Genomic DNA, 25,249 nt, shown 5'->3' with positions numbered 1-25,249 from the left:
ATATGTAAAAAATGAACTTTCAGAACAGAAAGTTCTCTGCAATCTTCTCTGCAAAAAAACAATAAAAAAAACTACATGTAAAACATTGACAACCATTGTGACACAACCCTATACATATTCATGTATATAGCAGAATGCTAGAAATGGTACATGCCCCATCTGTAACTATTTGACTTTAAAAAGACACTCCAATTAAAGAGCATAGATGACATATAAAGTTAAATTAAAATGACAGTAATTTCTAATATTTATGGTAAAATGTTGCTCTGCAGATTAGATGTTTTATAAATGTTGCAGCATATTTTATGTACTAGACAATTCATGTATCCTCCTGTTACCAAGCATGTACTGACATACGTTGTGGGAATAATTTTTCACCAGACAGCAGGAATTTTAGCAAAATTTCCTGACATCAGCTTGTGGAATGCTAATAGATACGGGTACTTCTGCATCCCTATTATTTATACAGAAAGCGGCTGACCAAGAGAGGAAATTTGGAAAAAAAATGGTTGTAAATTATAATCGAATTCAGGATATACATCCATGATTTTTATCCTATTTTTTTATTTAATTTTTGTAATTATACAATGTTTTGGATATACAGTGCAGATATTATTGCACTCTACACATTTATTAAAAACATTTTGCTGAAAGTTTTGTGGAGTAAATATGGAGTTGAAAATTAAGCAAGCATGTGCACCATATTTAGAAAGTATCATGCCACCATTTTCTTGAGGCTGACGTTTTCCATATAGGAGTGTGGTCTACATGCCTCATAATAAATTTTGTGCATTTTTGTCTGTCTATGCACTACAAAGTGAAATCTATACCCGCTAAAAACTGCTATAATTTACACCAGTTTCCGGGTTTTTCTATCTTAAACAAAAGATGGACAAGATAAAAATCTGATGACTTTTTATTTTTACCATCTTTTTGATAAAACGCCAGTCTCACTAAATTCCCTCCAATGGGTTCTTCCCTAACTAACTGCCTAAATGCTGAAGTTCTCTCTTCTACTGCTCACGACAACCCGGATCTCACCAAATGAACAGATAATTAACTCCCTATCGATTTCGATAAAAAATGTACATATCTGGGGTGAAACTGGTCACCATAGCGGTGCTCCAATCCCGGCAATAATGGTACTGAAGTAAAACTTCTATAAATTCTTCAAGAAAATGAGTCTACTTCCAGGTTTATTTCCATTAAAGTTCAAAAAGTATTTAACACCTTAACATAAAATGAATACATGTACATCATCAACAGGATAAAGTTACCACATGATGCCGTACACGTACGTCATCGTTAATTGTGTGGGCTCAAAATATGTAAAGAGAATTAAATAAAATTAACTATTAAAAATATTACTCCACAATTTTAAAAAATACAATAAATGCAATTTAAAAAATAAATAAATAATTATATCAGTCATATTTAATAAAAGTCCCCAAAAGACATAAGACATTGACATATCCCCACATTTATCTTGACCCATACAATAAAGTTATACCCTACATATTTTATGCTGTAAATGTTTTTTCAAAAATAATAGCAGAATTGATGTCCACACATACTACCATTATAAAAATGTTTTATTTAAATTAAACGCTACCATAAATACTTCCAAAAAAATGACAGAAAATATACAACTGCAAAAAACAAGGCTTCAAATATGCTGCATTGTCTTAAAGTTAAAAAAGTTATGGCTGAATGTGAGGAACCAAAAACCCAAAAATTCTCTTTGTCCTTAGCACACAAATTGGATTTGTCCAGTTTCAGAAAATTGATGTTATTTGTGTGTATAATATAAAATTATAAATGTATCCAATATACTTTTTGTATTAATTCTAAATGGTTTTTAAACTCTCTGCTTGTTGTTATTCAGTAGAAATTGTATTTGTTTACTTCCAGTGGATAAAATTCTGTCTCTTTAAGGGATTATCAGCTTCACACTTTAACCATTTCAATCAGGGTATAGATATGTAACATAATATAAATATACTTTTTGTATTAATTCTAAATGGATTTTAAACTCTCTGCTTGTTGTTATTCAGTAGAAATTGTATTTGTTTACTTCCAGTGGATAAAATTCTGTCTCTTTAAGGGATTATCAGCTTCACACTTTAACCATTTCAATCACGGTATAGATATGTAACATGAAATAATTATACTGGCATTTTTTCCACAAGGTTGAAAGTGTTCATCCACATACTTGGATAAATTTCAAGTTAAACAATCTATGTCTGTATGTCTCTATGTCTGTTTTCTCATATGTTACTGTCATGCTGAGACAAGATTGCTTAAAGTCATAGACCCTAAAACCTAAAACCACTGAATGATAAGGTGAGTAATATTGATTGTCGTTACAGTGGCGCCTGTCAAGGGGTTGAATATATTAGGCAGCAAATGAACAGTCAGTCTAGAAGTTGATGTGTTTAAAGCAGAAAAAATAGGCAAGTGTAAGGCGCTGTTCACACTAAGTTATTTGCTGCGTTTTTTGCTGTGTTTTCCGCCTGTGGCCATTGAGCGCCAGGGGCAAAAAACTCTGCGAAAAATGCGATCTCTGCTACCCATTAATGTCAATGGGAGGTCAAACATGAAAACGCCCATAGAAAGGGCATGTTGCTTCTTTTTTAAATCATTGAGAGGTGATTTCGGGCATTCTTTTGCACTGTTTCTGACGCGGTTTCCATGTCAAAAACAGCGCCAAAATACTCAGTGTGAACTAGCCGTAAGAATCTGATTCTGATGGCTAGACAACTGGGTCAGAGCAACTCCAAAACCCCTGGGCTTGTGGGGTGTTCCCGGGATGCAATAGTTAGTAACTACCAAAGTGGTACAAGGAAGGACAATCGGTGAACCAGCGAAAGGGTCAGGGGCGACCAAGGCTCATTGATGTGTGTGAGGAGTAAATCTAGCCCGTCTGGTTCGATCCCGTAGGTGAACTTCTGTAGTACGAATTGCTGAAAAAGTTACTGCTGGCTATGAAAGGAAGAACATCACAGAGCATCGCAGCTTTCTACATGTAGGCTGCCCAGTCGCAAACCAGTCAGAGTGTCCAAGCTCACCCTCCTCCACCGCAGAAAGCACCTACAATGGGAAAGTGAGCATTTTCAGTGATTGCTGTATCCCCTGGTATATACAGACTATGCCTGGTAATGCAGCTTGTCCCATTCACTGTGTAAATAATGGAAAAGACGCAATGCTCACATTAGTACCGTAGCACCTCCATTGTGCTTATCAGTGTGGGTGCAGAGGTCATTCATTCACCATTCAAATACTGATAGCCTATCCTAAGGACATGCCATCCGTATGAAAAGTCCCAGAGAATAACCTTAAAACTTTCCTTTTCAAAACATTAAAGGCAAATAATACTGAAATAGGCAGAACATTTCTATTTACAGTCATCATCATCTTCTTGATACAACAGAATTAAATATTTTCCTGAAGCACATAAAGACTATAGTTTCCCCAGGTTTACAATATATACTATACAGAATATATTTATATTCATTTACTTCAGAATGAGGATTGCCCTCCATACCTGACACTATATATATTTAAATTTCAGATCAAAAAGAAAGGACTAAAAGCTCAAAGCAAAATCTATTTGAATTCATTTTAATTTATTATCTTCCCAAAAAGTTATTTATTGTAATGTAAAATGAAAAATTTTGAAAAAGTTAGGCAGAAGAAAAAATGTACAAATGTATTTAACTGTTCAACAAAATTCTTTCTATTCACTTTTAAAAAACTGTAATGCAATGATGATTATATTTTTTGTTATTTACATATAGACATTTAAGGGTGTGTATATATACCATGGAGGCTGCTATGGGGCTCTTGGAGAGAAGGAGCCCAGTCATGGTTGTTCAGAATCTGCGCAGAAATCCCCTCTCCAGAATAACTGAATTGTCAATAAACAAGGGGATTGGGAATTGGCCTAATGTCATGGAGAAAGAATGGAAGGAGAAAAAACATAATGGAGGGCCCAGTTTGATCTTTGCTGTGGGTCCCCCTTTCATATGTGTACACCACTGTCTACAATATGTTATATATGTTTATAAAAACTGAATATTAAAATTCACAACTAAATTATTAATTGCAATAATTGTTTAAGTCACAGTTGAGACAGATCAGAATAGCAAACTAATAAGAAGAATTATTGCACTGTATTTCCTTTACCTAGCTGCGGACTGACCAATGAGACATTAGGTCTGTGCCCTGGGACCTATAGCCAATTGGTGCCCACTTGCTCATAGTCAGTTACATAACTCACAAAATTTGAGTGCAAGTCATGCAAAAAATAAAAAAAAATAAAAAGAATAATAAAAGTAATTAGTGCTGCCTAAATACAAATTATTAACCCAATCCAGATGTACTATGGTCCTAGTGGTAGGTAAAGGGCCTATACCCTTTAGGGTATGTTCACACGGCCAAATTTCAGACGTATACGAGGCGTATTATGCCTCGTTTTACGTCTGAAAATAGGGCTGCAATACGTCGGCAAACATCTGCCCATTCATTTGAATGGGTTTGCCGACGTACTGTGCAGACGACCTGTTATTTACGAGTCGTCGTTTGACAGCTGTCAAACGACGACCCGTAAATTCACTGCCTCGGCAAAGAAGTGCAGGGCACTTCTTTCAGACGTTTTTGGAGCTGTTTTCTCATAGACTCCAATGAAAACAGCTCCAAAAACGAGTTGGTAAAAAAATGAGTTGGTAAAAATGCGAGTTGGTAAAAAACGTCTGAAAAGCAGGGTCTGTTTTCCCCTGAAAACAGCTCTGGATTTTCAGACGTTTTGGTTGACTACGTGTGAACATACCCTTAATGCATGAGGGCTCTGATCACTTTCAGTTTCCTGCTGACCATTACACATATTTTCGATCATATGTAGTAATAAGTCACATTCTTGATGCTCCTGTTTCCTCTGCCAATTTCTGGAGCAGTGAGGGTTGATACTTGTAAGTCAAATATTGTCTATAGCTAGCTGGTCTATAGTTATCTTAAAGCCTAATAATAGGGTGTAACAAGTAGCCATGAATCCCCATGTATATCTCAAATTCTCACGTTGTAACGGGGGTAAGCCTTACCACTCCTTGCTAATGTGACTTTTGCTAATGTGACTGTTTCCACTGTCCCCCCCCCCCCTTTTACTGTTTGTATGTAGTCTAACTGCTTAGAGTATATATTGTAATATTAGCTATCACCACTAGACGGCGGTGGATTAATATGATCTTTGGCCCTGAGCTGTATATAAGCTATGAGCCTCCACCTTACCCCACACATTAGATGAAAGTCAGCCGAATTCGCTGAACAGAGGGTATGCAATTAATTTTAGGATATGCCATAAATGTCTGGGTCCCGCACATATATCAAGAATGGGATTGAGATAGTAAAAGACGTGCAGCCCCCTCTCCATCAGTCACCGCCCGGATTCTGCGGCCAGCGGCTGTATTACCAGGCAAACGGGGAAGGATCAACCCCGCTCTGGATATAGGTGCGTGTCCAAGAACTGGGATCCACATCTATCAGACATTTATGGCATAGCTTGTGGAAATACCGTAAATTTCTAAGTTGGGAATACACCCATAAGTTGAGACAGTCCTCAAAGAGATTGAAAATTAGGACCCTATTGGGTTCTGCTTGACACAATCACACTTGTAACCTCCTGGAAGATGAAGGCCTAGAGCCTCATCCTATTTTCATGACTTGAGTAAATTTTCTGTGCAGATTCTTACCACCCATTAAAATGGGGACAAGGCCAACCAGAAATGGGTCCCTTTTCTTCAGGGGTCCATAAGAGCTGCATGGGCTGCCCCCATTGTATGCCCTTGTACCACACACATATTCATATTTTATTTTGAATGTATTGTGATTTTAGATTACATTTCAAGTGTAGCTATTAAGTAATTGCGAACCTTCTCAAGAGTATACTTGATCAACCTTCATTATTTGTATTTTTATGCCTATGTGTAAGAAGAGATAATTAAAAAAAATTAAATCCTTGCTTCTATAACTGTTAGCAAAATTGGAATGTTAAGACAGTCTTAGAATTTATCTAGTCTACTCGCCTATATTCTGAAAATGACTAGACAGATAGGAAGCATGAAAGTCTTATATTTAAAAAAGATACTTGGACAGAATGTAATAAAACTATTGCTTAAAGCTTTTAAACCAGGAGAAGAAGCTGAAGCAGATATCCTTTATTTTCCTTTGACAAGTTAATTTAGAAACTTTATGAATTGTCACATACTAAAGCAGATGACACCATTCAGCTCGAAACTGCAGTGAAAGCATAGCATCTTAAGCCAATATTGTTGAAAGTCATTCTCAGTTCTATTTTATGTATGAAAAGCAAATTACCTACTGAATACAAGCTGCTCATATCCATTTTACCCAAAAATGATGTTGATCTAAATAGTAACACATCAAAAGCAGAATACCAAATCACCTAGTGATCTACTATCTTATTCTTATAGCCTTCAGGTTATTTTGTATTATATTCCGAATAGATACCTAATTTGTGAGTATGGCTTTATTCTAATCTTAACCCTTTAAATTGAATGTCCGCCCTTAAACACCATTTCGTTTTTTTGATCTGATATATTTTGGCATTTATAGTGGTTTTCCCATGGAGGACATTTATGACATATCCACAGGATATGTCATAAATGTCAGATAGATGCGGGTCCCTGCTTTGGGACCCGCACCTCTCTCTAGAACGGGGCACCCTAAACCCCGTTCTACCGCTCTTTATTGTGACTGAAGTGTGTGATTTCTGACCAATAATTACGGAAACAGCAAATCTTGCTGAGCTACGCTGTTTCCGTAACTCCCATAGTGGTGAATAGCAGTTACGGAAGCAGCATAACATGCGAGCTATCCTGTTTCGGCAACTACCATTCAGTTCTATGGGACTTACAGAAACAGCATAGCTCAGCGAGCTTAGCTGTTTCCGTAATTCATGGTCTGGAATCACATGCGTCAGCCACAACACAGAGCGGTAGAATGGCCCTGGCCCTTGGCCCTGACGTGCTGTTTATCTCTGCTGACTCTTGTGCCATGACTCGTGAGCCTTCCCCCTCCCTCTCTGACAGCTGGAGGAAGCTCCAGCTGTTGCTGTACACTATACAGTGTCCATAATGCAGAGAGTAGCGGAGATCGTTTCAGACAGGAACGCTTAGTACTACGGAGCATGCACTGCTTACAATGTAAGTAATGCTGCGCATCCTCCATTTATTTTAATTCAACTAAAAGTGCTTTCCATTACCCTCCCAACCCTACCTGCCCTCTGCTACGACCCTGCCGCACACTACATCAGGACACTAGCTAACATCAGGACAGGGGCGGACATATCACCGGTGGAGCTGATTCGGCTGCACAGGGGGCCGAAGGGGGTGGGGGCCCACTCAGCTGCCCTAAACGCTGTGCGAATAGATCGGCACATAGATCGGCATGGCCGTGCAGCATACAGAGGGGGTCCCCTTCCTTTCCTGTGCGCTTTCGGCAACTCACAAATCAGGCCCCCTTCCTTAACATATGTTATTGATGCCATCAATAACATGTTAAGGAAGGGGGCCCGATCTGTAATTTGCCGAAAGTGCACAGGGTGGGAGGGGACCCCCTCCGCCTGCCGCGTAGCTGGCGTGCTACGCTGCTTTCGTAACTACCTTTCACTTCTATGGGAGTTACGGAAGCAGCTTAGCTCAGCGAGTATAAAATAAGTTTACTTATACTAGTGTATTGGTTATTACAATTGCAAGTATTTAAAATGTGCAATATAGATTTGTATGGTTTTATATGTGCACTTCGTGGTAAGGTTATGGGGGGCCCAGGCACATTCTTTCCACAGGGGCCCTCCGCAGTCTGTGTCCGCCTCTATGTCAGGACATAGTGTGCCAGGCTGCCCGGGCCACGACCCCCGTAGCAGCTTCTATGGCTGCTACTGTGGTAGTTATGCCCCTGGTCTCGAGGACGTTATGGAGTAGAGATATTTATCTGAGTGTTACTATTTTGCTGTACAATAGAGCTGTCATGGTCATTAATCTATCGCTCTCTAATGATAATGAGATGACTCATGCTCATCATCTCCCAGTCCATACAGCAAAGCACAGGATGTGTGTGCCTTATGACAGCTGAAAGTATGGGAGTCAATTGACAAAGAAGTGGCATAAATTTGTATAGTCTTTGTATAAGCTATCCTACATTATCTAGACCCTTAGCAGAACTTTCTCACGATCTAATTATAATGAGATGATTCTACTCATTCTCTCCTAGCCTATACAGCAAAGCTGACAAGTGAGCTTCAAAAAACAGGAAATGTCAGCTTATTGTGTCTTCTTCAGTGACCAGTGTGAAAACTGGAATATTCCAAGATTTTTTGTTTATCTGGATAGTCGCATAAAAAAATAAAAAAAAACACCAGCAACATTAAAAAAAAACAGTTTACAATAAAAACCTTATTTAAACAATGGATTATTTTCTGATAATACATGCCCTTTAATTTTATGTATCTTCTTTTGAAGACGTTCTTATTGAATAATTTATTAGTGTTAGACAACGTGCTTGTATGTTAATACATTATCTAAATGTTGTAAACAAGCACAAAAATAAAAAATGTTATACTTACAGTATGAATACTTGTCTGAAGGTAACCACTGCCTGCTCTGATTAAGTCAGAAACTTTCTGAAAACCATTTTGGATTTTTAATCCGTTTTATTACAGTCTTTAGGGGTACATGTATTATTGCAGACCTCAGTGAGAACGTTACACCTTTAAAATTAAATCTCATATATGATACATATACAGCCTCGGGAGACAAAAGTAATACAAGACTCCAAATGAACATTAAAATAATTTAATGGCAAAAAAAATATCAAATAATTAAATATCTTGTATTATGAATTTATACAATTTGGGAACTGTATAAGACAAAGAACATTTTGAAGGGGCAAGAGAAGAGGGGTGCATTACTGATTGTTAAATAATGTTGATATCATTTGCCATGAGAATTATGGGACTGACTAATTAGCAAATATATCACATTTATCAATTACAATCCAAAAATCACAAGTCTGTACAGTACTGTATGGTCAAAAAGGTAAAAATAATTAACGATAAAATTCAAACATCACATCTATCTATCTATCTATCTATCTATCTATCTATCTATCTATCTATCTATCTATCTATCTATCTATCTATCTATCTCATATCTATCTATCTATCTATCTATCTATCTATCTATCTATCTATCTATCTATCTATCTATCTATCTATCTATCTATCTATCTATCACTATATTATCTATCTATCTATCTATCTATCTATCTATCTATCTATCTATCTATCTATCTATCTATCTATCTATCTATCTATCTATCTATCTATCTATCGAAAATCCAAAGTTTATAACACATTTAATATGATAACTTACAGAGAATGTTGACATAGAGAACACTGATCATTAGCTCAATGTTCATAATAATGTGATGCTTGACTAAGAAGTTTATAAATCTTTACTTAAATAATTTCATAAATAATCCATTCTAATAGGTGAGAGTATTATAAACAATCCCAGCTTGACAAGTAGTGACACTGCTCCCATATAATCTGGCCTAGCTGCTAATGTATACGTTTTATAAAAGAACAATAATTAGATTGTTAGATTTATTTTCTGTAATAAGTGAAATGCAAATCATTACATATTACAAGGCTGCTTAGGATGGCATTTTTAGCTACTGTATGTGTATTATTGCTGCAGTTAAAAAGGGACGTTCATTTAAGTGGCACCCATCAATCTCAAACCATAGCTGAGGAAAAATGTTCTCTGCAGAATGTGCAAAATGTAACTCATCACAGACTACAAGCCTGGCAGGATCAAGTAGACACCCCTTACCGACAACACTCAAAACTCAGCACTTTTTGTAATATTTTAATATTTGTACCCTTCCCCAACATGAATATGATTAAATGCTTCTACTCAGGGACCTTTCATGGTCTGTAGAGACCCCTGAACAAATCATTCTCAGTAGTCTCATAATAATGGCACCATACGATGCACACAATACTATCAACACAATACTCAAATAACAGCTCTATAATCACAAAATAACAGTGCTAAACTGTACCCACATTACAGGGTCCAGGTCTCGGGTAGGAGAGCAGTACCACAGACTGAGGAGTGCGGTGGAGGTCTATAGATAGTAGGGGCCCCAAAAAATGTGCCACTTGTGTTCATGCTACTTCTATTTACAGAGTTAAGGTTAGTTTGACAAATGTAGTAAAACATTACAAATTATGAATCACTTTTTTCCTGTTCTGATGGATCCCTTATCATGAGACGCTGATCATTTTTATGATTATTATATAAAAAATTTATATTGATTGTACAGCCACAAATGGGCATTGACTTGGCTTCTTTGACAATATATACTAATTTTTTTACGATCTTTCAACATATCTTGAAACTACACTACATGACCAAAAGTATGTGGACACCACACCATTATACCTATATGAGCGTTTTGGACATCTCATTCCAAAACCATGGGTGCTAATATGGAGCACGGCTACTTTCGTGGCTTTAACAGCCTCCAACCTTCTAGAAGGCGTTTAAAGAAATATTTAAGTACGTCTGTGGGAATTTGTGCCCATTCACCCAAAAGGACATTTGTGAGGTCAGGCACTGATGTTGGCTGAGAAGGTCTGCCTTGAAATTGGAGTTCCAATTTGAGTTCTTTCACACCAAACTCGTCATACCATGTCTATATGGAGCTCGCTTTGTGCACTGGTTCACAGTCATTCTGGAACAGGAAAGGGCCTTCCCCAAACTACTCCCACAATGTCGGAAATATATAATTGTCTAAAATGTATTTGTATGCTTTAGCATTAACATTACCCTTCACTGATAACAAGAGACCTAGACCAAACCCTGAGAAACATCCCCAGACCATTATTCCAACTCCAGCAAATTTCACAGTAGGGACTATGCATTTCGGCAGGTACTGTCGTTTTTCCTTGAGTTCAATAACTGCGTAGTTTACACTACTCCAGCTGACACTTGGCATTGTACTTGATGATCCTAGGCTTGTGTGCAGCTGCTCAACCATGGAAACCAATTTCATGAAAGTTCTAAATTTCAGCATTGCACTGCTTTATTGTGAATCTTTGAAGTAGTATTATGTTTCTGAATTGAACAGCTTCATCTATGCTATTTTGTATTGGCTATTGTACTTTTGCTTCACATTTTCTTCTATTTATTGAATATCTGTTCTAAGGTCACTTTATTCCTCGCAACAGAACAATGTTATCTGCATAGGCTAAACAAAGGTCAGACATTTATCAAGAGTTTGTTCCCTTTCAGTGGGCTATAACTACATAATCCACATTTCGCACGACTCAGATCATACATTGATTTTGCAGGGCCCTACTTCATATTGAACAGTTTGCAGATTTTTCAAAATGTTATCATTTCTACCCAAAGTGTGTCATTACACAATGTAGTGTCCACCAAGTTGAACTTTATTAATCATATTTAGGATGTATCTTATCTAAAGGTGGAGCAGCAGCCATTACGTATAAATGATGCAAAGGGAATATATAATTAAAAAATGACACATTAAATCAAATTATTGGCAAAAGGAATATAAAAAAAATCTTGAAAAATTCAGTTTTGTTACACTGGTCAGTAGGACAGCCACAATATGCTGATATTTCCTGTTCTCTGTAACTGACTTGTTAGCTTTGCTGTGTAGATTGGAACATGGTGGGGAGAATCATCTCATTATCATTAGAGGGTGGTCAAGTAATTGACAGCTGTATTGTCCTACTGGAAGCCTAGATCAAGTAGGATACCAACATTATACATACAAATAAAACTCATTATGCAACTCCCCATCACTCACTTATCTTTGAGGAGGGCTGTACCTCATCGCTTCCTGAAGAATGTAACAATCTTATGATACTTATCTGTCAATCAGTGGTGCACACAGTCAACATAAGTCCCCTGTGCAAAAACAGCATATGGACGTCCTACCGCCAGTATATATGTAACTTACATCTTATATCTTTAAAATGATTAATGATTGTAAAAATATCATATTCGCTTTTTAGCTGCAGAAAATGGTCAGAAATGCACCGTTCCTTGGAGTCTAGGGTAGTGAAGGGGTTAATGCTTATAACCCTGGTGGTCTATGGCAGATAATGGTAATATCCCTGGTGGTCTATGGCAATGAAGGTGTTAATGGTAACATCCCTGGGAGACTAGGGTATTAATGGTAATATTCCTGGTTGGATATAGCAGTAAAAGAGTTAATGATAAAACCTCATGCACAGGACCGTATTGGTTTTGCAGTTCGTCGGACCACAAAAAGCCCTTGTTGTGCATCCATGTGTCATCCGGACTCACGGTTCCACAACAATTCACCAGTATTGGTGAATCCGCAAATCTGGACCGTAATATTACTTTTCTTGAGTTTTTGCGTTCTGGATTTGTGGCCCCCACACCGATCCGTGGAAATCACAATCGTGTGCATAGGGCCATAAAAAAGAATGGGTCAGCAATTTATCCGCACAAATGCGGATAAATTGCAGCCGCAAAAATGCGGATAAATTGCTGCCATGAAGTTACAGTCGCGTGCATGAGGCCTAACATAGTGCAGTGAAGGAGTTAATGAAAACATCACTGGTGGTCTGGGCCAGTGACGTGGTTAATAATAGTATCCATGTTGGTCTAATGTGGCAGTGAAAGCCTAGACATGACACCAAGGGAGCTCACCATGCCATTAAAGATGCACTCCAGCCATCACCTATAAATCTAATGCTCAATAGTTACATGTTTTATACAGTTCCTTGTTCTTATTTTTAATGAAATCTGCTTATTTTTTTTTAATTGTTCATCTTTTTGTATCTTAGCCCAGCCGCCATGTTGTTTCTCCCTGCCTTCACTATCAAGAAGTTCCGGCCTCCATTGCCTAGTTAGTGTTTTGCTGTGCTCAGTTCTGCATGAGAGAATGAATAAATGAATGAATGAATGAATGACAGGATGCAACATGACTCTCCACCCAGAAAAGAAGGATTTTTTTGTGTTCAAATAATTTTATAGACAAAATATAGCAAGATATTCCAATACTGGTGACCCCCCACATTACACGGAAACCTAAGCCAAGAGCATGGGGTCACCATACAGTTACATGGATTGCAAGCTCCAGGGATTGTTAGCACATATTCTTAAAGCAAAAATAATAATGCAAAAAAGGCAACACTAACCAGGTACATGGAGAAAAAGTGGAGTATAGTATTGAGGAAAAAAATTCACCGCATCATCTCTTTATTACCGATTTCTGTTTTCTATAATTGGGACATACATAATATTCCTAATAATGCATATACTAACCAGGATTTTTCCGTGGATTTTTTTTAAATGGAAACTGCAGATTGAGACTAGGCATGTTCCTGATTGACGTGTAGATTATAAATATTCCCGATATGTGCCATCCTAAAAAACGAATGTCCTTCAAAACCACGCTAATGATAGTAAGATTGATTTTCTATTTCCAAATTACTTTTGGAAAAGGCAGTGGATGAATATTACATTCTTAAAACCGATATGACTGATACTGTCACTCAAGAACATTGAGATGAAAAGAAGTACAGATGTGTTCACTCTTACCTTTGCCTGAACTCCAATGCCTCATAAAACCAATTCAATATAATATTGCGACATGCTCGCAAAACCCTTGATATTCTACAATTCACATCACAATAACTGGGTGGCCACACATAGACACAATGGGCATAGACATCTCGTGACAGAGTGCCGCAAAAACAGATTTTTTTTTCAAGGCTGGTCATCTTACGCTCAGGCTAAGTTGAGATATGAGGAAAGGTAAGGAAAGACGCATCTGAAGAATGGATTACACAGTGGGTAATGGGTAAAGGTGCTTCGGAGTAAGATTATGCACCCACAGGTATAATCAGAATAATAACCCAGCACTCTCAAATGAATGCTCCTAAGTATAATTTGTTTCACATTGAATTTCCGCAACTGAATTGAACAATAATGATTTGTCGTCTAAAATACTGCGTAAAGTGACATAGGATACAGGATGTTTTGACCCTTCTCACTGTCACAATTAAGTTAGAAGGAGGTATGTGGAAGAGTGTATGTAGTGCTGTTGGTAACAAGATGGACTTTTAGCAGTCTCATAGTGATCTGAAGGAAGCAATTTCTAAAATTAAATAGAAAAAGATTTGTTTCTCAAAGAACACTGATTCTTTAGACCCTTAATAACACTATCATGAAGCAGGGATAACGATTTTTGATAAAATAGCTTTTTTATTGTACACAAGACCACTGTTTATTCATGTTGGACTCTACAAGGTGTTTCATTATAGGTGTTGCCTCCAACAGTTTTTTGATTATAGAGTGTCCATCAAGCAAGTATATCTGTCATAAGACTCCTATTACATTATATAACAGGAGGTCCCCATAGTGTGAAACTTCTGATCATCCTATGTCCATAAAAATAATTCCAATGTTACAGAAGAGACAAACAGGTAGAATAGTAGAATAGAGAGTAGAATAGAGAGTAGAGGGGTGTAACAATGTAAACTTTCACTGGTAAACTGGGTAAGAAACCTTGTCAGTACTGTGTCCCCATAAGCTCCCCTCGGTTGCCTTCTAGATGTCCTAGTTTACGGTCTAATTGTCAGATTAGATCGAAAAAACAGGCCGATGTTACCCAGAAGAAGCCAAGTTAGAAAATGTTGTAGTCTAGTGAGTGATTTATTGATTTTACTGGAAATTCCTCTAATATAAGTTATAAAACAAGAGATAAAGATATAAAATAAAACATTGGATTATCCAAGGCCCTTTTCCTATCTGGCAAAATCTGGGCTGTGAGAGGAACGAAAGCTTGAGAAAGGCCCAGTGATGGGGCTGAAACGTTGCAGCACAGACATGGATGAATAAATCACTTTTTATACTTTGAAAACTGTTGGAGTTCTGCAATTTCTTTGTTTTTTTCTTACCTAGTGGACCCTGGATCAAGGTCAAGTTCACATAGCTTCTTATTTTTTGTGGCTGTTTTCTACCTATTAGATAGATAGATAGATAGATAGATAGATAGATAGATAGATAGATAGATAGATAGATAGATAGATAGATAGATAGATAGATAGATAGATTTTCTTGGATATTCCCAACTAACTACCGAATTAAAAGGGTTGTTTTAAGATAGAAATGGTGATCCATGGGTTATGCCATCAATGGCCAATCTGCTGCGACCCCTTCGATCACTTAAACAGAGATAAGAATGCTACAGGTTTTTTGTTTGAAAAGTCGGAGAACATCTTAACAAGTTATGCACTTAATGGGGAGATGGATAAGCCATACATTTCTACGATGGGAATGACCCTTTAACATATTAACTGAATGAAGGATAGCATAATACAGCCCACATTTAAGTGGAAGAGGTAGGTGAAGAGATTTGCGCAAATTTCTTAAAAGGTGCCCAAAACGTAATACATTTTGCACATTTTGACCTGTCAGACAGAAAATCAAGGTTTTATATGTGCACCTTTTTTTATTTTATGCACTTAATAAAGTTGACTTAAACTACGTCTCCTTGGACATAGTGACGAGAAAAGTCACAAATTTTACTGAAAATTTGTCACGTCAAAAAAACTGGTGTAAACTGTCTAGTAAATGTGGGTCAATGGTTCCTCAGAGATACAGTATTTTTTTTAAATAATAAAATACAATATCATCTGATTATTTTCTTTCTGTCCTCTGCTGACCTTATAGCACGTACACATCGCCAGACAAACTATGGGGAAGGAAGAACGTAGGGATTCAACTTCCCATCTCGTATGCAAATTATGAAACCACATTGTTTGGAAATAAACATTTTTTCTTTGTACGAGGAAGAATGACAGTACGTTTTGAAATTTAAATAATAAGCGGTCTGCGATGTTACCGTGTTGGCTACAAAACTAAGGTTGTAAAAACAATGTCAAAACAAATATTTCCCAGAATTACAAAGTTATGCACCATAATGCCTCAAGGACTAACACTGAGCAGCATGTCTGGTTTTAGAGCCAATGTAAGAATTACTTTGTAACATAATACAAGTTGAAATTGATAGACATTCCATGGATGCGAAGATTTTATATATTTTTTTTTATTCTTTGGGGAAAATGGCTTGTGCAGTCAGTCTGAATTAATCCCTTTACTCTCAAATAATGGCTGTATTGCTTCCAAAAAGTTTTGAATGCATATCTTGCAGCCTTTTCACGTTGTCTAGATAACAATGTTTCAAGAATGAATGAAAGCCCTAGAGTCTCGGCGAACACCAGACTAGATTATAGTAATTGCAGCTCTTCAACTTCCACTGAATTCTTTTGAGTCATCTTCATTCCCGCATCTTCTGCAATTAGACATTTACTACCCTCCTGTTTTCTCTCCCAAACAGAATACAGATAGAATGTATAAATCCTTTCTTAATAAGGAAATCTGAGCAGTATTAGGCTGGGTTCACACGACCTATTTTCAGGCGTAAACGAGGCGTATTATGAAAATACGGCTCCAATACGTCGGCAAACATCTGCCCATTCATTTGAATGGGTTTGCGTAAAAATACAGCCTCGTCAAAAGAAGTGCAGGACACTTCTTTGGACGATTTTGGAGCCGTTTTCTCATAGACTCCAATGAAAACAGCTAAAAAAACGGCCGTAAAAAACGCAGCGAAAACGCCGCGAAAAACGCAGCGAAAAACGCAGCGAAAAACGCGAGTTGCTCAAAAAATGTCTGAAAATCAGGGGCTGTTTTCCCTTGAAAACAGCTCCGTATTTTCAGACGTTTTTGGTCACTACGTGTGCACATACCCTTAGAAAGATGCGGACGACTACAATATTTGATGTAGACTTTCACGTGTTCTTAGAGTAGGGTCTCCTCTGCAGCAGACTGTACAGTGGAACATGGAGCATCAGAGGAGTCCCCGTACTCCTTGTGCCATTGTATGGTAATCCGTGTGGTCCTGTGTTAGGGTATGTTCGCACGGCAAACAAAAAACGGCTGTAAAATACGGAGCTGTTTTCAAGGGAATTTTCAGCCATTTTTTTATGCATCAAGCGTTTTTGATGAGTTTTTTACGGCCCTTTTTGGAGCTGTTGTTCTATTGAGACTCCAAATAATGGCTCAAGAAGTGACATGCACTTTTTTTGTACAGAGCATTTTTTTACGCGCTGTTTTTACAAACCGCCGCGTAAAAAATGCCCCATGGGAATGAAACACCGTTTTTCCCATTAAAATCAAAGGGTAGATGTTTGGAGGCGTTCATCCTCCGTATTTTTAGGCGTCTACGGCCCGAATAATGGCTGAAAATAAGCCGTGTGAACATACCCTTATTCTCCCCTAGTATTGATGTTTTAAGAGAAGAATAGATCTGTAATATGGCATCCGATGGAGCATGCCGCCACATGGAATCTGACAGAATTAAACTATGCCTCCATACAAAAAACAGATGCATACAAAGGCACAGTAGGGCACCATAGAAGTGGAGCCACTAGAAGGCCATCTACATCACCAAAAAGCTCCTTCTCAATGTTTTTGCACAAGTCATCTTACAATGACATAATAAATATACTCTGCAGATTTAATGCAGATTTTGCCTGCATTCTTTAAGCTAAAGACAGATCTGGATCCAAAAGAGGAGACACTATAAGAACTTTATATATATGTATATATATATATATATATATATATATATATATATATATATATATATATATATACTGTATATATATATATATATATATATATATATATATATATATATATATATATATATTCATATATATATTCTGTTTAGATTTAGTTTCTGGTTTTGGCTTAGAAGATGCATTTAATTCTGTGATCTTCCTTTTATCCGTGTATCATATTCATAATGGCTTCTGATTAATATTTACTCTAAAATTAAGCATTAAAATATTATTTTGACTTTTTTTCCCTAAAAAAAAAACCTCCAAAATGATTTGACATCAGCTGTAGTTTTAGGCCCAGTTCACATAGAGTTTTTTGAAAAATGTCCGAGACTGCCTCCTGTTGATTTCAATGGGAGGCAGAGGCATTCTTTTCCATAGCGGATTTTACCCGCTCGTTGTAAAAAAAAACGGCATGCTCTTCCTTGCCGCGGTTCCGCCTCTGACCTGCCATTGAAATCAATGGGAGGCAGAGAAACCATTTTTTGAGGCATTTTTTGCCTGCGGTGCTCAATGGACGTGGGCAGAAAACGCAGCGAAAGTCACGGCAAGAATTTGCAGGCATGTTAATATCTGCCTCAAAATTCCTGAAAGAATTTTGAGGCATATTTTTCTGCTTGCATAAAAACTCTGTGTGAACAGGGCCTCACATAAAAAGAAAACCCCATTTTGGAAACAAACAATAAAAAACTTTTTTAGAATGTAGCATTCCAAAAGTTTAAAATTTGCTCGGGGCATGACGGTCCAAAACATATTACAAAGATTTTATATAACTAAACAAATGTAAAGAATAGGACACTAAAGAATAATTACAGTCAGAAATTACAGGCCAAAAGCCTGAGGCTGCACTACTGGGAGATTCTGATATCAACACGATTTCTGCAATGTTGCAATGTTGTCATGGAAAAATTTTGTAGCTCCAAAAAACCAAATCCATACATGTGCAAACATTTACACACATAGTGGCATCTACAAGGTAGATATTGATGTGGATGATGCACAAAATGTAAAAACGACATGTTGTCTCTCAGTGGTGCAGACTTAGGGCATGACCAGACGTGGCGTATTTCTTCCGCAACTGTCCGCGTTGCAGATTCTGTTGCGGCTCTGCCTAAAATCGGCATTAAATTGGACTGAAACGTCATCCCGGGAGGCCGGACTGGAGGAAGAAGCAGGGAGTTTCGGTAAGTAGGAACTTCTATTTTTTTTATAGGTTGATGTATATTGGGATCGGTAGTCACTGTCCAGGGTGCTGAAACAGTTACTGCCAATCGTTTAACTCTTTCAGCACCCTGGACAGTGACTATTTACTGACGTCGCCTAGCAACGCTCCCGTAATTACGGGAGCCCCATTGACTTCTTCAGTCTGGCTGTAGACCTAGAAATACATAGGTTCAGCCAGAATGAAGAACTATCATGTTCGTAAAACCAATACACTCCGCAGCACACATAACATCTACATAACATCTGCGGACTTCATTGCGGAATTTTGACTCGCCATTGAAGTCAATGGAGAAATTCCGCAATGAGTCTGCAACAAGTCCGCTACACGTCCGCAACAGCCAGTGTATGCTGTGGACACCAAATTCCGCACCGCAGCCTATGCTCCACAGCGGAATTGTCCGCAACGTGTAAACGAACCCAACTAAAAAGCTGTGGAAAGCAATGGAGAAACGTGTACGCTGCGGATTTCCAGAGCAATTCCGCCACGTCTGGTCATGCCCTTAGGCTTTCAACTTGTAACTTCAAATAGTCATGTCTTAAAGAAATAAGATATTAAAAAAAAAAATTCACATTTTTAATAAAGGTAGGTCTCCTTTAACTCCTTAAATACCAGCCTATTTTGGACTTTCAAGACTGGGCTATTTTTTGTTTTTTTCATTGCCGCATTTCAAGAACTATGACTTTTTTTTTTTCAATCGATGTAGTCGTATGATGGCTTTTATTTGCAGGACACTGTAGTTTTTATTGGCATAATTTTGGGATGCATATAAAAAGTTGATTAACTTTTATTCGTTTTTTTAGGGGGAATGGAAAGAAAAGCCGTTCCATCATTGCTTTTTGCAACATGTTTTCCTGTTGTTCATTGTTAACTTTATTCTATGGGATGCTATAAATATGGCATTACCAAATTTATATAGTTGTTTTTTAATGTTTGTGCACAGGCAAGTTTTATGAAAAACATATAATTTTTGTGTTGCTGTATTCCGTAAGTCATATCTTTTTTATGTAACGATGAAGGAGTTTATTTGCTGGACGATTTGAGCTTTTCATTAGTACCATTTTTGTGTACATCTAATTTATTGAAAAACTTTTATTAATAAATGTTTTTTTGGGGGGAATGGGGTAAAAAAGGCCAATCTGCCAACTTTCAATTGTTTTTTTTTACACCATGCGCTGTGCTGTATAAATATAATGTTAACTCTATTCTAAAGGTCTTTATGATTGCGGCGGTGCACTATACAGTATGTATCTGTTTTCTATTGTTTTCTATTTGATTTTTTTTCTTTAAATTACTAAAAAAAACAATGGGGTTTATTTTCTTGGGATGGGGACTTTTTTTTTTACTTAACTTTATTAAACTTTATCTCACTTTTTTGTGGGGGAAGCCACTACGGGACTTAAATCTGCGATTATTTGATTGCTTGCATAATGCTTTGGAATACATAATATTTCAAAGAATTATTCCCTGTCACTGTATCAGTGACCAGCAAACAACTATATTAGGCCACGCCTCTGGCCACGCCCTCTGTCAAGCTCTTTAGATAGTGCAGTCGCTATGGACAGTGGCAACTGAATGGTTGATGCCCGGGATCAGAGGATTCTTTAATCCCAGCTGTTACGGCAGTGGCCCACCTATCAATCACCGGTGGGCTCCTGCTGTAGATGCACGGGCACATGTACATCATGGAGGCTTTAGTTAAGGCACTCTATGACATACATGTACTTGGTGCTTAAGGGGTGTAAGAGAGAATTTCATCTTGTTAACTGTCTGTCCTTTTAGACAATAGCATCATCTGGTTCTTCACTACATAAGTGCTATAGTACTTGACTTTAATAAAACTGACTTGTATTTGTAGTGTCCAAGATTCAGAGTGTTTATCAACTTTGAGTAGCTCTGAAGGGGTTCTGGTGCTTCAGCCTCTCTTTTTGTCTTGGTCATATCTCAAGGACTCTCTTATATATCGCTATGACTTCTCAAAAGATTAGGTGAAATTCTACTTTAGAAATCTAAAAGGTGTAAAATAATTATTTTGTAGCTTGCTAATACATTTAGTTTTAGTGAATTTTCTCTATTTTTGTTTTTATTCTGTTTTCATTGTAAATTGCGGGAAAATAGAGGACAATAAATGCTACAGAAATAATATTACTTTATATGATTGCTTTTAAGGAGCTTAACAGGATTGCTGATTTCAAACATGCTGCAATTCTTGATGGAATATAAAGAAAACTGGCCATCTGGAGGGCGCCACGCAACAAGGACAAAGTAGAATAAGACGACCTTCATTAAGGTAAAGCTTTTATTTTTCTGCTTTAGAATACAATGAGAAAGTTTTTTTTAAGCTTGGCAAAAGGTGCCTAAGAAATCAGAGGACAAGATGGAAGGTCGTATAAGGCTATTACTTACCTGCAGTGAATGCAGACTTTCCCCTTTATTCATAATAGTCTATGGGTGGATGAGAAAAAATAGTCTATGGGTGGATGAGAAAAAAATTAAAATTTACCTAATATGACAGGCCATTTAGTTGGATGCTACCTTGCGCAGTGCCCTCTGTACAGTAATCACGCTGTAGGGAAAAAAGGAAACAAAGCGCACATAATGCATGAACCTGTAAAATATAAGGAAAATTAAAAAAAGGTGGTCAATTGTGCTGACCTGATGTTGTTATGCTAGGAGCATAACATCCAATGATGCGTGTCCAAGTCACACTTGGGTAAGACAGTTGCAGCCCAAATTCCGGTTTGAAGATTGCTAAAACTCCACTGTGTGGATCCAGGAGATAAGAAGGAAAAAAATGGAATGTCTGAGGGCGCAGCCGTACTGAAAATTGCTTTTATTTTTGTACAGTTAGGGCATGTGCACACGTAGTCACCAAAAACGTCTGAAAATACAGAGCTGTTTTCAAGGGAAAACAGCCTCTGATTTTCAGACGTTTTTTGAGCAACTCGCATTTTTCGATGCGTTTTTCGCGCCGTTTTCGCTGCGTTTTTTACGTCCGTTTTTGGAGCTGTTTTCATTGGAGTCTATGAGAAAACAGCTCCAAAAACGTCCAAAGAAGTGTCCTGCACTTCTTTTGACGAGGCTGTAATTTTACGTGTCGTCTTTTGACAGCTGTCAAACGACGACACGTAAATTACAGGTCGTCGGCACAGTACGTCGGCAAACCCATTCAAATGAATGGGCAGATGTTTGCCGACGTATTGGAGCCTTATTTTCAGACGTAAAACGAGGCATAATACGCCTCGTTTACGTCTGAAAATAGGTCGTGTGAACCCAGCCTAACAACAACAATGAGTTTCAAGGCCGTACCGGCCCCTTCGTCAGGTTAGGTACAATCCGAAGGGGACGGTACAGCCTTGAAATACATTGTTGTTGTTACTGTACAAAAATAAAAGCAATTTTCAGTACGGCTGCGCCCTCGGACATTCCATTTTTTTCCTTCTTATCTCTGTAGAGTAATATCATGTACTGTCATACAGTGTACAATAACCATAAAGCTATCGTATATTGCTCTTTAATTAATGTGAACATTCATGGTGGTCGTAATCCTTGGCTGCCAAATGCGCCGTTCAGTGAGAGCTGCTAATGTGCCCTGCACAGGTTACACTCCTAGGGCCGGCTCAAATACTGAAGACCAATCAAGCCACATAATTGAGTTTAACAAAACTAGGAGCTGAGAATAATTGCAAAATAACTTTTTAGTTCTTCAAGATGTTTTTGTGAAAGTTTAGGTTACATGCATGAAGCCTGTATGATGGCACACAGAGTCCCTACAGTTCATTAATATAGAGCTGTAGTGACTCCATGTGCCACCATATTCTCCCCTGGAGGCAATGCTTCTAATGTAAAATATCTCTGTACTACTGTATCCAATGGAACCATAATTTTTTCTTTTGGATTCCAGATGAAATCAGAGGTATTCGGAGGTACAGCACGAGACCATAGACTTCTAAGGGTGCTGTATCATTACTCCATAAAACTTTGAACTTGTACAGAGCCATAATGAGGCGCAGGCATGAGGCATTACTTCACTATATGTAAAATGTCCGTCTTTGGTCTGCAACCTTCAGTAGTACCGATTACTGTTTTATTAGTGACTCTACGAATCCTTGAATCTATGAAGTCAGAGGAGTAAGGGAGCACAGTACAGGCCCAACACGGATCTGAAATACGACCATCCATGAGCCCTCAAACTACAGTCTAACCTTTATGGAGGGATACTCAGGGAAGGAGTTTCATTTTCCTTCTAATTTCGCAACAGCAATTGCTTTTATAGTGGTCACCATGCGATATGAATAATATGTTAACTTCATTCTGCGGGTCAGTATGATTACGGCCAAACCAAATCTATATATTTCTTTATGGTTTTACTATAAAAAAAACATTTATTTTGTGCCTCCAAAATTCTGAGAGCCATAACTTTTTAATTGTTCCATCGACAGAGCTGTGTGAGGGTTTTTTGTTTTTTTTTGTGGGGTGAGCTGAAGATAATATTGACTCCCTTTTATGGTAAATATGACTTTTTGATCACTCTTTCTTTTAACTTTTTGGAGAGACGAGGTGACCAAAAAACAACAATTCTGGCATTTTTTAAAATATATTTTTTACATACATACATTAGTTTTATAGTTTTAGTTGTTAGAAACGTGACAATACAAATTTAATGAACTTGTTATTGTTTTTTTTGTGTTTTTACATAATGAATAATTTTTTAATGGGAAAGGGTTTTTTTGGTGTTTTTTTCCCCTTTTTTATGTTATTTACACATTTAAAAATATTTTTTGTCTCACTAGGGGACATTACCATGCAATCTCTTTATTGCTTCTATAATACACTGCAATATTTATATGCAGTGTATTATGCCTGTGTTAGCAGGCAACCTATTAGGCCCTGCCTCTGGCAGAGCCTAAAAGCCGTACCAAGATGGGAGTCCTGGGTGCCTTGATTAGGTCCCCGGCTGCCGTAAAAACCCATCAGCACCCCCCAATCGTGTTGCAGGGGTACCGATGGGGGTAACAGTACTTTTGTCAAACCCCTAAAAAATTAAGTTGCTGGGATCGGAGCTATCTCTTATCCTGGCCATTGCAGCATGGAGTCAACTGTATGTTACAACTGACACCCGATGCTGATGGACCAGGCTCAGCTCCTTAGCCCGCGCCATTACTGTGCTGTACATGTACAGCAATTCATGTTCAGGTCCACCCACCCATAAAGTAAATTTATGTAATGGGGCGGGAAGCGATTAAAGCAAATCTCCCCCTTTTATCATCATGTAGTTTGTAAGAGAAAATTCTATCATGGTTTATGGTATATTTTTTAATGCGTCTCTATAGAATTTGACGCTTTGTTTTTATGATACAGCGTTTAAAATCCCCTGCACAAACATGGAATTAAAAGATAACATGCTGGCTGTCTGCAATTATCACTAGAGGGAGCACTAGAGCCTACTGCATACTGTCTTATCAATGAGTTCAATGTATAACTGCAAGCTACCTCACAGGCGTGGACATACCATATATGCAACTTGTGCAGCTGCACAGGGGCCCAGGAGGTAAGGGGGCACTTTGCTACCTCAAAAGCAGAATCTTACTGTTTATTAGATTGCATGAAAAGGACTGAGCTAATGAATGACACAGCTTAGAATAATTAGAGGATTGTTAGGGAGACCTAAGAGGGATACTTGATGATGAAAGGGGTACTCTATGATTTGAGTGCATGCCACACTTATAGCGGCGGTTCACAGCATTCACTACAATGGGAGAAGGCTGTTATACTGTGAACCGCCACTACAAGTGTATCGGCGATTCAGTTTGAGCAGTAAAGGAAATGAAGGGGAAGCAGCGTTTGTACTAGCACCGTGGCCCCTTCAAAACAGCCGGAGTCTGTGCCGGGAGTCAGACCCCAACTGATGAGATATCGATAGGTCATCAATATCTCAGCAGTCAGGATCTGACTCCTGAGGATAGGCCATCAATTTCTTAGGACTAGACAACCCCTTTAAGTTAAAAAAAATGAAAATGGTGTTCAATGGGGGATATTCACTTTAAGCAATTAATATCGAATTCAATATGGAGCTATACTGATTAAATTTCATAAAGTTTGCCAACTTTTACTGATAATATATATATATATATATATATATATATATATATATATATATATATAAAAGATTGCCCCAGATACGTTTCAGTTTGTTCTTATAATCAGGAGGGATTTTAAGTGGCTATTAATTCGCAAAAAATGAAAGACTAACTGAT

The 25,249-nt window shown here is 37.7% G+C and overlaps 1 protein-coding gene across 2 annotated transcripts in view; it reads left to right on the top strand.

The window, feature by feature from the left end:
• HTR2C (5-hydroxytryptamine receptor 2C) overlaps nucleotides 1–25,249 on the top strand; it is a 384,624-nt gene that overhangs the window by 152,518 nt on the left and 206,857 nt on the right. The window contains exon 3 of one of the 2 annotated variants that reach the window (XM_075834401.1): nucleotides 21,162–21,282. The exons of the other annotated variant lie outside the window; for it this stretch is intronic. The gene's annotated coding sequence lies outside the window, so the exon portion shown is untranslated. The remainder of the gene's footprint in view (nucleotides 1–21,161; nucleotides 21,283–25,249) is intronic. 2 annotated transcript variants of the gene reach the window in all.

This window comes from Rhinoderma darwinii, chromosome 8 (assembly GCF_050947455.1).
Source record: "Rhinoderma darwinii isolate aRhiDar2 chromosome 8, aRhiDar2.hap1, whole genome shotgun sequence".
Lineage (NCBI taxonomy): Eukaryota > Metazoa > Chordata > Amphibia > Anura > Rhinodermatidae > Rhinoderma > Rhinoderma darwinii.
The sequence above is the reverse complement of the archived record's forward strand: the minus strand, read 5'-3'. Positions and strand labels throughout refer to the sequence as shown.